Here is a 14,748-nt window from a genome sequence, read left to right as displayed (position 1 = left end):
ATAAAAATTTACTCTATTACACACACACACAACAGAAGCAGGAAGCAGAAGCAGGGACCATTGTCAGAAGGGAAGAAGGTGACTATTCATTGTTATCAAAAATGACTTAGAATTGATCATGTTGTGATATTTTGAAATATAAAAGTCAATTGATTGTCCATAACATCGCTATTCTATTTTTTCGAAGAAAAGTTTGTTAAAAGAAAAGTCCAGCACCAGCTGGATTTGAACACACAACCCATGAGTTGGTAATTAGGAATGTAGACCAGTAGGCTACAAGGGAAGTCACATGAAGAGAAAGGCGAAACAGCCCTACACAGCCCTGTCGCAGTACACGAATATAATCATATCATTATTAAATTCTTTAGATACGCGATTCCATATTATATTAGCAGAAAAGCTTAAAACTACCACTTTTTCACATGCTATTTCACACACTAGTTAAGTACTTCGATGCTTAAAATCGTTAGGTAGAAATGGAATACCGGTGTGTATTTTTCCTTTAAAGTACCGATTCCTGGAATGACTCGCTGACACCCTTCTGAAGTGGTTCCATAAAATCTGGTATACGGAAAAGAAAGCATTGATAAAAAAGCCTGGATTCTCATGTATCTCATACAAGTATCTTTTAATACAGTCTTTGCTGTGCTCTTGAGTATCCTTGTGATATTTTGAGCTCTAGTTGAATGATAAGTGTCGCATTTTAAATCATTTTCGTAGTTAGAAATTATGAAACGCCCTGTTAAAAGCAAGGGAGTTTTTATGCCCGTTGAAGTAAAACAAAATGCCTGACAAAGTATGGCTTGGACAGATTCCAAGTGCTTGTACAGATGCAGCCATTCAAAATGCGCGGGCGATACCGCATTATTTTGCGGTACGCTGTACGCAGTCTACTGCAAGCTACCAGTAAATACCGCGAGTTACCGGTAAATACCGCTAGTTACCGTTAATTCTCCTATAATACGACAAGCAAAATAATAGTATCCGGAATTTCCGCAAGGTGGAGCTAATAAAGCTCAACCTCTCATGTTTGAGCTGTGGCCATCAAAGTCTTTAACGAAGATATTACTAATAGTATTAATAATGAACGACCTTGGACAAGCTGTAAGTGTAAACTCAAAGTATTGCCCTGGTCAACATTCTTTTTTTCATTGACCGTCTTTGTAAAAGTAACACCACAGCTTTTCGCAATCACGCATTTGTTTCCAATCATGCAAAGTACAGTAATTTTTGAGAATCGATTCACCATGCCTTTCACATGCTCATAAAAGAGATTGATTTAGGAACATAAACATATTACCGTATGAAAACTGTACTGTATACAGTATGTATATGTATATTTAATGTCTTAACTGTGCCCGTTTAAGTATTGAATATTCATATCTAATTTTACCACTGAAGGGAAATCTTAGTAGCTGAGCATAAAAAGAATAGGAGCATACTGCAACGCATGTGAAGGCCATAAACGATATTAATTTTGGAACATAAACATACAGTATATGGCTGGTCTCGGTACTTTAAAGAAAACATACACGAAACATGGTTTCATTATGACCAGAATCGGTCTTGAGATATTTTTAACTTGATGTACAGTATTTGAGAGGTATGTCTTGTAATCATAGCCGGCCCAGGGATGCCAAATATGTAACGTTGCCATAGCCAAATTAAATGTAATGTAGCTCTCTGAAGGCACCAGTTCTGTAGGATTTGGGCATTTACTGGAACAATTATTAATTGTAGCAGTAAATCACAAAATTAATTATTTTGATGGCTTTAGAATCCAACCATGCGACATAACTCAAACAACGCACACACACAGGTACTAATACACGAGGATACATTTATTAATACATAGAATATGCATGTAAAACTAACAGATCTTATCGAGAGGGTTATCAGAATACAAAAGATATATATTCAATCAGTTACAAAGTGTAACACATATCAAGAGGACATACGTTCAGTATATCATTCATTTAGACCGTTTCGTAAATGAACTTTGTTATAACTTCTACATTAGATACTCAAAACAAGTACATAACTCTAAGGAATTAAATTGATATCAACTGGTTGGGATAACAATTGAATTCTCGAGCTGTAATGCATTGAAGTTGAATACTCATCCAATTTCTGGGGATTCAGATCTCCTGCGGGCACAAAGAAACAGTTGCAGGCTGTTGCTGTCCAATCCACACTCTCTGGCTCCGTGCCAGGCTGTGCTGTGCGGCTTGCGACGGTGCTCTGCTGATGCTCTCTGAAGACCAGCTAGTTAGTGTTGGCTTTAACTAGCACAGTTGTGCACAGGAGAAAAGATGACTGTGGGACCCAGCAAGTCAGGAAGAGGACCGGTTCATTCCTGATGAAGTGCTAGTTCTGAATAATGATTAAGTTGTCCATAGTTCCGATCTGTTCACGAGGCTTGCTGCTGATGCTAACCTTGGGTGGATCCTTTGGTTACTTGTGGCGACCTCTGCTCTCGACTCTTAGAACAAAGGAAAGTTCTGGCACTCGGACACACTGACCGTTCCGTGGTTGTCCGGGCTGAGTCTCAGGATGGTCAGGAGGCGCTCTGCGAGAATGTCCTGCCCTTGGGAGCCTTCTGCTCCTGGGCCGTCCTGCCCTGGAATTCTCCACTGAATCCTACTGAATCTTACTGAATCTCACAGGCTCTCTGTGTTGCCTGTTTTTACCTGGAGGAACTTCAGCTCATTCATTGGCTGAAAGTTCCATGGGCATCAGAGTCCCACGTGGGTTACTCGGCCCTACCAGTCCCTGATTGGTTGATCAAGGTGAGATATGAGTCACTTACTCCTGACACTTAGTAATGCAGTCCAGATGTCCAACTGGCACTCCCTAGACAGATAGGCACCAATGGATGACCATTGACCATGATAGCCAAGCTTAGCTAAGTGCATCCCCATTTGGGAGCTGTTTAGGAAACCTTAAATCAAAGGAAACCTTAAATCAGCCTGCATGAATAGGGCTGCACCACAGAGATGAACAGAGAGATGAGGCCTAATTGGGAAAGCTCAGAAACACTTAATTCTTTCTTATTAATAAGCCTCGCCGCTACAGTCTTAACACCGATACTACAGTGCGTAAATACTGCTCACGTATATGTTTCTAGGTTTATATTATACATTTCATACAGTCAAATTACTTTTGAGGAACTAATAAGAAGTGCGAAACGGTATGTGTTTTAGTATCGTTTTGTGCTGGGACCCGTGGATTGATTAGAGATATCAAGTACATACAAGTCATTTTTTAAATGTTGTAGTTCGTCTTGTAAAAATGTTACGAGTACATCATCTATCAACAATTACACAGGTTCTGTTTCCATATTGGAGATTTTGGTTACGTAATATTATTTTCTAGATTTCACGTTGTGAATATATGATTTGGGCAAACAGAGCCGCAAAGAAGTACATTATGGGTTGTTGTTTTTTTTTTGCAGTTTTATCTAGAACAAGCGATGCTTAAACCTTTGTCTGATTCTTGTGAAACTATCCACACGACACTTACAGTACCTACAGTATAGCACAGATCTGCAGTCCACCATTAGAATACTGTGGGTGTGTTGTATAAGCCATACTGCCCAAAAGAGTTCTAAAACAGGAGATGCATCCTCGTTTAGGAACGTGGTATAAAGTGAAATGGTCTGGGAAGAGTCCTTCGTTTGAACAGTTCAAAATAGACGTAAAGGGGTATTTACGGACTCTTTCGAAATGTAAGAACAAGCTGTGCGGACCTTATCTTTATTTACCTTGTGTAATCGTTTTCCAAAAAGTGTAATTGTATTATAGCATGTGCCCCTGACGATTTTCTTGATACCTTATATGTGCTCTTGTTTGTATTGTATGTAGTTTTGTTGTTCAAATAAAAAGTAAAAGACACAACTTTCCGGATGCGGCTGCTGTAAAAATAAAATGACATCAAGGGTGCTGTACACAGAGGTCTGAAACCTGCTTCGCAGAAGATCTTTATCCAGAGGTGTTAAAGAAGTCGAGATCTCGCCATGAGAGGGGAAGCATCTCAGAAAAAGCAGGTGCAGTCGATTCCACGGTCATAACGCCACTAAGTCGGGCGACAAGAGCAAAACCCAACCGGCTTCCTCCAGACAAGTAGTGAGACAAAGAGAGAGGGCACAGCGGGTAGTGTGGCCGAGCAGTCTAAGGCACTGGATTAAGGCTCCAGTCTCTGCGGGGGCGTGGGTTCGAATCCCACCGCTGCCAGGTGCTTCTGTCGAGACCTCCTTTCAGCTGACTTCAGACGAAAGGGAGGGAGCTGCTTTTTCTCGAGTCTTTCTCAGCTTGACATCAAGGCACAAACCAAAATCCTTCTTGCGTCCTCTCAACCTAAATGTGTTTTGCCACTTTTTGCGTTATGCGGGGAACGACGTCTGCCAAGATCACTTTTGTGTCAATGCAAATCGTAGTGTGCCCTCCGCTTTAATGTTGGTTGTACTGGCGTGCTACTTCTGTCTGTGAAACTTGAATGTTCTGCTTCTTCACACCGAATCGTTGGCGGGGGTTGAGCTTGTTAAATCTTTGCGCATAGCGCTCCTTGGAAGTACTTTGTCCAAGTTCAAAAGCGATCGTGGGATTTACTTCATGCGTTCAAAAAGCATGCCTCGCACGACAGATTTAAATGGGGAATGGAGTCTGCTTCTTGCTGTTTTTCCTGTGGTTGCAGTTACAAAGTTGATCGTGCTTTCACATTCTGTTAAATTCTGTATTCACTGGCTGAGCTTTATCAGTTGGTTCGAAAAGGAATCTCTGCTTCGGTTCCAGAAAACTCATCTGTAGTGTGTTTTTTTCCGTGCCCATGGCAGTCTTTTAAAGCTGGTAGTAATGGCGGCGAAGTTAATTTTTTATCCGCTTTAAAAGAATAAGGACAAGCTGGGGCAAGCTCCATTTACCACTCTTTCAGCTAACCGCCGAACTCGCAAACTGATTACACTGCAGAGCCACAGGCGCCTCGCTTTTCTCCATTCTCTGGGTCAGGGTGAAAAAAAAATTTTGCTGGTATTAGCTGGCCTGCTGGGAGCACCTCTTCTTCACTGATAAGCAAGATTTGTGTTTCATCTTTCGCAAGCTGTATAGATTTCTTTCAATACAAGTTGTTCCAGAAAGGAAACGAACACTTGCATTCACCTGGATTAAAAGGCATGGGATTTGCCCGTAAGGATACATTCTGTACAGTAAGACAGGAAGAAAGGCACCGCTGGGAATCGGACCCAGGATCTCCTGTTTACTAGACAGGCGCTTTAGCCAACTAAGCCACGGCGCCAGCAAAGTGCTGTCCTTTGACAGCCACTTGGACACGTCTCAACTGCTCTGAGACATCTGCGTTCGGTGTGCACCGAGCCTGCTCGCCTTGCAAGTTGCCTCATTTACATGCGATAGCTCCACCACTAAGAGAAAGGATGAGAAATGGCTTTTATCTGGCACTTTTCATGTCAGAGGATCTCAATCTGCTTTCCGTGTACAAGAGGATGTCCAACTCATGTAGCTAAAGATGTAGACGACAGTGCTCCACTGAAATCTTGATCCTCGGCATGACTCCGCTGTGTTCTGCTTTAGACAAAAGGGGGGAAAAGACTTCTTTCATCACACGTTTTGCACTGTTTACGGTGTTTGCAGTGCTCTTTCTTAAATGAAAACCAGGAATCGGCACCATATGAGGTGAGACTAGATAATATTGGAACAAGTAGCCTCGCCATTCCATGCGTGATGTGAGCAAAGTGTAATTCCTGTCTTTATAGTGTGCTTGTTAGAGACTTAGCTGGCACCCAGAGCGCTTTAAATCCGGGAGTCAGCAGCCCAAGACGAGAGCTTCCTTCGTCTATGTTTTTTGCGTGGAGGGGGGACCCATGCGTGTGCTGCAAACGATCTTAGTATCGAAGTGCCGTCCCACATAACCGATCTGAACAATCTGCTTTACAGAGGAGCACTGCCGGAGCTTATGGTTGGCAAACTGAAGACCAGGCCGACCTCTTCTGTGACTCTTGAACACTGAATCTCAAGATTGTGAATTCAAGCTCCACGCTGGCGGGAAATTCCATAGGTAATGATCACATTTTCTTGCATGCTAATCAAAAGAAATATTAAGAAACTTTTCCCCATACCAGTTTTTTACAAAAGTAAAGGCACACGGCGCATGTGTGCCACATCACGTCCGAGTTTAGTGACAACTACCTCAGAGATTGGAAGCTGGGTAGTTTCAGATCAGATCACTTTTTTATCAAAGGTTCAAGCAAACCCAAATAGTTTTGCAAGAGACATTTCAGTATCCCAGTCAAATCCAGTACGATTGCTGGATCCTTCGAATTCGACTGAACTATAGCACAGATCTGCAGTCCACCATTAGAATACTGTGGGTGTGTTGTATAAGCCATAACGCCCAAAAGAGTTCTAAAACAGGAGATGCATCCTCGTTTAGGAACGTGGTATAAAGTGAAATGGTCTAGGAAGAGTCCTTCGTTTGAACAGTTCAAAATAGACGTAAAGGGGTATTTACGGACTCTTTCGAAATGTAAGAACAAGCTGTGCGGACCTTATCTTTATTTACCTTGCGTAATCGTTTTCCAAAAAGTGTAATTGTATTATAGCATGTGCCCCTGCCGATGTTATTGATATTTTATATGTGCTCTTGTTTGTATTGTATGTAGTTTTGTTGTTTTCAGCTGACTTCATATGAAAGGGAATGAATTGCTTTTTCTCAGTCTCTCGAGAAACTCAGTTTTAATGCCCTCCATTTTAATGTTGGTTGTGCTTGCGTGCTGCTTCTGTCTGTGAAACTTGAATGTTCTGCTTCTTCACACCGAATCGTTGGCAGGGGTTGAGCTTGTTATATAATAATTATAATAAATAACTTTATTTTATAAAGTTATTTATTATACACCCCGGTGTCCTGGCCAAATTTCCAATTGGCCCTTACTAATCATGGCCTCCTAATAATCCCCCTCTATGAATTGGCTACATTACTCTGCTCTCCTCCCCACTGATAGCTGATGTGTGGTGAGCGTTCTGGCGCACTATGGCTGCCGTCGCATCATCCAGGTGGATGCTGCACATTGGTGGTGGTGGAGGGGAGTCCCCATTACCTGTAAAGCGCTTTGAGTGGAGTGTCCAGAAAAGCGCTATATAAGTGTAAGCAATTATTAATTATTATTATTATTATTATATTGCACCTTTAAAGGTGGCAATCTATATGAGAGCGCATGTAACAGCACAGGACACCCAGTTAGGAGCTCACACAGCTTTCAGCTCAGTGTGCAGCGCTCTCTTGCCTTCCTGAAGATGACGTAAAATTAGTTAAAATCATGTGATAGTTAACAAAGCTAAATAGTGAAACAGCCAGCACAAATGGTTGCGTTTGTGATTATGTCACTTCTCTACTACAGCAGTGTCGATAAAAGAAACTCTGAAACCACTAAAGCACTGCACAACTGAATTCGGGAGAATAATATTAGGGATTCTGAGCGATGTCTGCATACAAGCAATCCAATACAGATGCTGAAGTCTTTAAATATTGACTCTCCCTGTTGTGCTGCCTTTTCCTTGAAGGAAAACTATTCAACTAGAAGAATGTTTATCGCAGGTTTAAAACTTGCTGTTGCTATTTGGAGAAATCCACAAACCCGTGTTTTTCTTGTGTTTTAAAAGACAGCCATACCCACTGACAAAATAACGACACTGCTGCTGATTTTTTCCGGAGCCGAATCACAATTGACCTTTGTGAGCCAATTGATGAAGCCGACCCAGTGAATACTATGGCAGAAGGTGGAAGAGCGTTCAACTTTATAACTACCGCAACCACAGAAACAACAGCAAGAAGCAGAATCAATTTCTCATTGAATGGTGCTGTTGTTTGAGGTATGCGTTGTGAACGCATGCAGAGAATCCCACAATTTCTTCTAAACTTGATAAAGTATTCCTGATGGAGCGCTGTGTTCAAAGATTTCATAAACTGTACTCCTGCTGACAATTCGGTGTGAAAAAGCAGAACATTCGAGTTTAACTGACAAAAGCTGAATGCAAGCCAAAAGCAAAATTAAATGGAATTGACAGCACACTACGATTCGCACTGACTGAAAAGTTATCTCGGCAGCTGTTGTTCCCCGCATGAAGCTGAAAGGGTCAATGAGCATTTCTGTTGAGAAGACAAATTAAAGCTTTTTTCTGCCTTGATGTTGAGCTGACAAAGACTATCTTGAAAGATATCCCAATCTCTCGACAGACTGTCGAATAAATTCTTAACTGATCAAATTCTCATCGGAAGCAAGGTCTTAACATAGAAGAAACTGGCAGCAGCGGAATTTGAACCCATGACTCCAAAAAGACTGTAGCCTAAAACCCAGCACCTTAGACCGCTCAGCCACACTACCTTCTGCAGCACATTCCTTCCTCACATTACTCAATTAAAGAACACTGGGCTTTAGCTCTTGTCCAACATGGAAATGACTGTCACTTGGTGAAATCTCAACTTCTTTGGCAGCTCTGAATATAGTTCTTCTTTGGAGCAGACTTCAGACCTTTTATTTAATTTATAAAGGAGGGTGCATTCCAAAATGTGTAATTCCTGTTTTAGAAAAGCTCTGGGCGGTGTGTCTTCTTTTAACGCACAAACAGTGTTCTAACTGTATACTGTAGATCAGTGCAGCTATCGTACTGGATTTAGCTGGGATTCTCAAATTTTTCTTAAGAAGGTATTCAGGGTTGCTTAAAACTTGAATAAAAAAGTGATCTGAAACTACCTACTGTACCTTCCAATCTCTGATGTTGCTGTAACTAAACTCGGATGTGGTCTTTTGCAGATGTGCAGTGTGCCTTTACTCTTGTCGTATTAAACATTACCTCTGTTGTTGGGCAGAGTTGAAGGGGAACAAACTGCACAGAAAATTACATAACGATAAAATGTTTCTACACTTCAAAATGTCCCTTTAAAACCCTCCTCACACACGTCGGTGTGGGGAGTGGGCAGGTAGAGAGGTTTTACGGATGCTCATGATATTTCTCATGGGGTGTTACCTGTTGTAGTATCTCTCTCTGCGCCTCTGCGGCTGAAGTGTGAGGTAACGTTTTGAACAGCCTCTTTGTCTTACAAAACAAGAAATGAAAATCAACTGGTAAATTGAACAGTGCAGTAATCAGCACAGTATACATTAGGAAGCAATTAAACAAAAGATTAGCAAAAATTGAAGTTGAGTAGATTGGAGTAAGAAATTAATTCTATTTGTAAGCAAACGAGAACCCACGCTGGGCATGAATCACACTAATCTTTCAGCATTTCTGAAACGTTTGATTGAATTGACAAAGAAATCCTCTCCCGATCTTCATCTTTGAAAAGGTTAACCTTTTGAGCCAGCAGGTGTAACACTGCAAAGCTGCCTGTTTCTCACAGATGTTTGAAGCTGTAGATAACATTTTGCATGTTTGGTGCCTTGGCTTAGCTGGTTAGTGTGCCTGACTAAAAAACAAGAGATCCTGGGTGTGAATCCCAGTGGTATCTATTCATAAACAGCAGGCCAATCACTGCCAATATTTATGGAGCTCAATTTAAGGATGAAAGGATATGCATGTGTTACAGCTTTCTGCAGGTGTTTTATGTTTTAGCACAAGTGTTGGCTCTGTGGCACAATGGAGGGCGTGTTGGACTTCTAGATGTTAATAGAATTAAGTCATTCAAAGGTTGTGGGTTGGAGTCCACCCAGAGTCACATGTTATTTTGATTCAGACTTTCGAAATCCTCTAGGGATTGGTGTTGATCAAGTCAAATAGAGGACTTCTTATGAGTCGACAGTCGAAAATGAACAAGCGGCCACAAGGGAGAAATTAGCACTGGACCTGGTCGGTGATCGCATTATTCCTATCCTGTAGTCCTTGCACTGGTTCCCTGTCAAGTTTCATGTCGACTTTAAAATCCTCATGCTCACCTATGAGCCTCTCCATGGCTTGGCACCTCAGTACCTGTCTGAGCTCTTATTGCCCTACTCCCCTAATCGCAACCTTGGCTCTTCTAATTCTGGTCTCCTATCTGTCCCCCAAGCCCGTCTACGCTCTACGGGTGACAGGGCCTTCTCCGGTTATTCCCCCAACCTCTGGATCTCTATCCCCAAGGATATCAGAGAGTCACCTTGTCTAAACTCCTTCAAATCCAGACTCAGAGCCTCCTTCTTTAGAAGAGCCTTTAATTAACTATTCTTTACCCCTTTGCTCCTACTGTATTTAGTACCACCATCTACTGTCTCCTTTAACTGTGTATTCTCATCCTGCTTATCTTATGTATTTTTTCATTGTATTGTTCTCATTCTGCAAAGTGCTTTGAGAAGCCACCTTTAAAGGTGTTATATAAAGTAAAGTTTATTATTATTATTATTATTATTAATAATGAACAGTGCATTTAACACTGAGCACACTTGGTCCTTCTTTGAGAAGGACTGCAGGGGTAGGGAACAAGCTTTTCATGTGTGTTATTGAAGACCATATCATCGCTTTGTTGCAGGAAATGTCTGAATGCCATCATCGGAGTAAGGACAGGATCAGGGTTTGGGGAAGTCTTTTTGATGCCTGAAACTGTGTGGTTCCTGGTTGTAACGGCTGACACTCTACACCTAAACAACAGAGAACACAGTTGACATCGCTGAACTGCCTAGCGGACATTTTGTCGCCTTCTTCTGACCTGTATTTAAAGCAATTCTCTAAAAATGTGGCACATTATATCTGTGGTACCTTTATGGAGGGTGAGCGCACTCATAAGGATCATAGATTCGATCACAAGCATCCAAAAATTAGCGTGAGAAAATGACATCACGCTATAAGGTTGAATGGCACGAGTTCTCCTTTTCCCTCCGTAGAAAATGTGTGTTTGAAAGGAGGTGTCATGTTATTTTTTTGCCAGACAATGCCATGCTGTAAGATCAGTGTGGTTATTTAAATGTATTGGTCTGAAATTGGTTTAAATAACAGAGATGTAACAACAAAAAATGAAGTGCTTCTTAACACAGAGATAGTTGGAGATATTTGGCAGCAGTGGGATTCCAACTTACATCCCCAAAGAGTCTGGAGCTTCAATCCAGCTCTTTAGAGTGCTCGGCTGAGTTAGCCTTGACTGGCTCAGAGAAAACTGGGTGGCTTGCAAAGACTGGTAGGAGAGGAAAGGAATAAATACTTCTTTTTTATCTGCTAAAAGAAGGAAAGAAATATTTGATAATTGTTTGTTTAGCAGTTGTTTTGATCAAATTATTGTAATGCAGTGGCAGGTACAATTAAGGTATAATATGTAAATGAACTGAGTCTGAAGTCTGAGTCGGTGATGGCAGCTGACTATCACTGGAGGACAGTTCATCATGAGTGGGTAAGCCTGCATAATGAGGGAGAAGAGATCCGCCTCTGTGACGTAGTGTCCAGTGACACTAACTATCTGTTCTACTGTTCTCTGCTAACGTAGAGGGTGAATGTTGTTTAAGGTGAATGTAAGGTTTCTTTCTTGTAAAATATTTCCGAGCACATTTTTGTTGCTAAAACTTTATCTTTCCGATATTAATTCCGATATTGTCACCTAATTCTATGCATTGTTTCATCAGACTAGAACATTTAGAGGAGCTCAATTGCATTAATGAATTGCATAGTGATAGTATTTCTTGTCGTTTAAATATTTCAGTCAAAAATGTAGAGAAGGTGCTCCTGTTTTCACCATTATAAAAACTGTGTTTCACCAGTAGTATTTACTGTAATATATTACATAAAAGATTGTAATTGTATTGTTCTGTTCTGTGACAGTCTTCTATTTTACTGCACTACACTTCTCCAGAGGCCAGTTCAGCACACAAGGATCCTCAGTCAAACAAACACTGCAATCACTTGATAAAAGCCACTTCTCATCCTTTCTCTTAGTGTTGGTGCTACTATTCTATGCAAAGGGGGCGCCTTGACAATTAAAGGTGTAATCATCTCAAAGAGAGTCTTCATGAAGGTGTGCGTGGCAAGCTCTCCACTAACAATTGACCGGGCTTTTGAAGAAACCAATCTCATTCAACAACCATACAAATTGCACAGCTTAAGGCACATGAAACGAAATTCGTGAGCAGATAGACACAAAACAATGTCGCTTCATGTTATTTGCAAAGCTGTTTTGCTTGTCTAACCACCTCTCCCTGAGGCTGTGTTATTTATACAGCTGTGCACAGTGGAGTCATGCTGAGGTTATAAGTTCAAGCCTCCCCTGGAGCCATTAAGTCTTTTGAATGTTTTCCACTCATAAAAAGTTTGTTAGCCGTAGCAGTTTCACTGTGACTTTGCAGGTAAAATATTCTTAATGAGAATAATATTTTGTATGCGATAAATAACCGCACCAGAAAATATTGGAGAGAAATGGCTTGTCGCACTATTTGCAGCAGACACTCAGACACAGAAATGTCCTGTCATTAAAGAAAATTTATGAAGAAGAGGAGTGACATCATTGCAAAGGCAATATTTTCTGATGTCTGTCTTGGTTAATAATCATTTGCGTGGGAATTACTTCTGTCATTATTACTAATACTGATAAAAACAGAGAACTCACAGCTCTCTGGACGTTGGTCTGGACTCTAGAAAGTGTTTTTATTTGCAAGTAGCTCTGGAACTCAACACCTGTTGATGGGTCACTTCTGTCAGACACATCAGTGGAACCCAAGCCCACCTACACACACATTCACACACACTGACAGATATACTGTACACCTACACTCTCACACACATTTACAATCACAGACACATCACACATTTATACACACAATCAGACACTTACACACTCACATATATACACTCACACATGCTATCATCATTAATACTCACATAGACGCAGGCACTACACACACTAACAGACATACCCACACATACACTTACAAATATAAAACTACACACTGACAGACACCACACACTCACAGACACACACCATACACACACATTCACAGGCATGCATTCACAGAAACAGACACTACGCATACTCACAGTACACATACTCACACTTATAGACACCAAACACTCAGAGACCTCACACGCTCACACACTAACAGCCCACACATGCACAGACACCACACACTTCCAGACATGCACCCACACACGCACAGATACCACAAACACACTTATCCACAGATACACAATAACTAACACAAATATAAATACTACTAATACTACAACAGTAACACTATCACTAAAACTGACACAAACTACTAATAATAACAGCAATGCTGTTACTAAAACTAACATTACTACTAGTGTTAATACTCTAACAGTAACACTATAATTATAATTAATATAAACATGAATATGAACATTAAAACTAAAACAATCAGTAGTGCCACTGTCATTAATACTCACATGACACTAGCATTAAAACTACCAGTTGTACTCTCACTAATATTAACATGAAGACACTGATATTAGTATTAGTTGCTGCCCGTGACGTCACACTGCTCTCTGTGACAAATGCGAGACACTTAAATGCGTGCAGTGACGGAGCGCCTGTCGCCGTGGTTACCATTCTTATGATTTATAAACACTGGAAAAATGCATTTAAACTGTTACTTACATACATTTATGAACTTGAAATATCATTTTCTAGCTCTAGGATACAGTTACCTAAATAATAATATGAATAATCATTGTTTAATTTCGGATTGAACATTATTAACCCTATCTATCTATGAATTGGCTTCATTACTCTGCTCTCCTCCTCACTGATAGCTGATGTGTGGTGAGCGCTATGGTGCACTATGGCTGCCATCGCATCATCCAGGTGGATGCTGCACATTGGTGGTGGTGGAGGGGAGTCCCCATTACCTGTAAAGCGCTTTGAGTGGAGTGTCCAGAAAGCGCTATATAAGTGTAAGCAATTATTATTATTATTATTTATTAACTGTTTTTTAGATATTTAAACAGGATCAAGAAAAGAATCAGTACTCACCAATCGGTGAAGTTAATCGATCTTTCTACGGTTCTTCAGTTGAAATAATTGGTTGTCGATAGATAAGTGATCAATAACTCTTCTCCGTGCGCTCCGTGCCCCTCCCGCGCTCTTTCTCTCTCTGATCCCGGCACTCTGGCTGGTGTCTGTGACGTCACAGCGCTTATTCTGACAGAGCAGAGCGCGTCTCTGCTGCTTTTGTGTCTTTTTTATAAATGCCAGAGGTACTCGAAATGTTGCAAAAAGAAAAGCGTCTTTTTTGTTCTGTAAAAAAGTGAGTGCTGATTTTTATTTCATACAGGAAATGCATGCATGTTGAAACACTAAATTCTCTAAATAATTTAGAAATAATAAAGCCAGGAAAACATATATGTAAAAATACAATTTGATCACATAATTTACTTCATTACCTCTGGTGGTTAAATGTTTTTTTTCTGTTGTGTTTTTTTCTCTTGTACCTGTTTCTGATCCTCTGGTTGTAGTTATATTTGTAAATTCTATACGTTTAATAAAAAAAAGAGCGCGTCTCTGCTGGAGGAAACTCCTGTCCGGAGCCCGGAGGGCTTTTCATAAAAATATAACATCTCCCCCCCAAAAAAAACAGGCTGTGAAGAGAGGCGATTTATAACAGTTGGAGGAGGAGAGCGACAAACCGAGGAATGAAATTCATTAAACAGAAAAAAAAAGTTTACTTCACAGATTAATGCGTTACAAAGCATACCCATGTGGAGCAGTAGAGAATGAGCACGAGTGCCTGAAATAAGCGCTTTTAAGGGTTTTACACGAATCATCAGAGTATAG

General features: G+C 40.7%; 2 non-coding genes and 1 pseudogene across 2 annotated transcripts; 1 reads left to right on the top strand and 2 right to left on the bottom strand.

Annotated features, from left to right (window-relative positions):
* The window catches only part of LOC138242516 (zinc finger protein 271-like), a 681,240-nt pseudogene that overhangs the window by 316,661 nt on the left and 349,831 nt on the right, over positions 1–14,748 (bottom strand).
* trnal-aag (transfer RNA leucine (anticodon AAG)) lies at positions 4,151–4,232 on the top strand. Its single transcript has one exon. It is a non-coding gene; the product is annotated as a tRNA-Leu (tRNA).
* Positions 5,216–5,289, bottom strand: trnat-agu (transfer RNA threonine (anticodon AGU)). Its single transcript has one exon. It is a non-coding gene; the product is annotated as a tRNA-Thr (tRNA).

This window comes from Lepisosteus oculatus, chromosome 14 (genome assembly GCF_040954835.1).
Source record: "Lepisosteus oculatus isolate fLepOcu1 chromosome 14, fLepOcu1.hap2, whole genome shotgun sequence".
Lineage (NCBI taxonomy): Eukaryota > Metazoa > Chordata > Actinopteri > Semionotiformes > Lepisosteidae > Lepisosteus > Lepisosteus oculatus.
The sequence above is the reverse complement of the archived record's forward strand: the minus strand, read 5'-3'. Positions and strand labels throughout refer to the sequence as shown.